Genomic DNA, 1,502 nt, shown 5'->3' with positions numbered 1-1,502 from the left:
CTCAAAAATAAATAAACATTTTTTTTTAATTTTTAAAAATTTTAGAAGGAAATGTTTTATTTAAAGAAATAAGGAGAGAGGGGACAGGATGAAAAAATAGAAGTCAAGGAGAAAATAATTGGATTTCTTTCTATTCAATAGAGAAAAATGCCATTTTTTATATAGTTGTTTTTTCCTACAGATTGTTGTCTAAAATAAATAAAATCATGATCCTGATAATAACTACAGATAACAAAAGCTTGCTTTAGCATTATTATATTACTTAGTGATACTATGTGTTTTATAAAAGCAGTATTTCTCTCAAATCAACACACTGTATACCATAAACTTACAAAATGTTATGGGTCAATTATATTTCAATAAAGCTGGAAAAAAAACCCAGTATTCCTGTATTTTAAAAATGTAGTTAAAGCCAGAGGATCCTCTTCAGGGTGAAGTGTGCAATAGAAATTTGCTTTAATGGAAGTACAGTTTAAGAAGCTTTAGATGGCATATTAATATGTTCAGTTAATGAATACCGAAACTCGGGTAACACTAATGGGAAGAATGATCAAGGTAATCATTATTTGGGATATTCCTTATATCAGTTTTTCTGCTTTTATGTCTATTTTCCTCCAAAGGACTTTAGCTTTTCAAAGGCATGAGCTGTAAGAGGGTCTTGGTCATTTTTAATACCTGGGCTCAGTACAGGACCTTGTAATTAGAGGTATTTGAAAAGTGTTTTTGAATAATGTTTTTTATTTATTTAATACTGGCATACATGTTTTATTATGCTTCACTTTATCTCACTTCACATACACTCTGTTTGCAAATTCAAGGTTTGTGGCAACCCTGGATCACGCATGACTATTACTACCATTTTTCCAAATATTTGCTAACTTCATGTCTCTGTGTCACATTTTGGTAATTCTCGCAATATTTCAAACTTTTCCATTATTATATTTGTTACAGTGATCTGTGATTAGTGATCTTTGATGTTACTATTGTAATTGTTTTGGGGCACCACAAACCACACCCATATAAGATGACAAACCTAACTGATAAATGTGCATGTTCTGACTGCTTTACAAATCAGCCATTCCTGTCCATTTCCCCCTCAGGCCTTCCTATTCCCTGAGACACAACAATATTTAAATTAGGCCTGTTAATAACCCTAAAATGGCCTCCAAGTGTTCAACTGAAAGGAAGAGTCACATGTCTTTTGTCTTTCACTTTAGGTCAAAAGTTAGAAATGATTAAGCTTCCTAAAGAAGGCCTGTCAAAAGTGAGGTGGGCTAAAAGTTAAACCTCTTGCACTGGTTAACCAAATTGTGAACCCAAAGGAAAAGTTCTTGAAGGAAATTAAAAGTACTACTCCAGTGAACACACAAATGATAAGAAAGAAAAATAGACCTACTCCTGATATAGACAAAGTTTTAGTGGTCTGGGCAGAAGATCAAACCAGCTACAAACTAATCTAGAACATGGTTTAAGCCAAAGCCTAATCTAGAACAAAGCCCTAA

Source organism: Panthera uncia, unplaced genomic scaffold (genome assembly GCF_023721935.1).
Source record: "Panthera uncia isolate 11264 unplaced genomic scaffold, Puncia_PCG_1.0 HiC_scaffold_1909, whole genome shotgun sequence".
NCBI classification, from domain to species: domain Eukaryota; kingdom Metazoa; phylum Chordata; class Mammalia; order Carnivora; family Felidae; genus Panthera; species Panthera uncia.
This window is presented reverse-complemented; position numbering follows the sequence as displayed.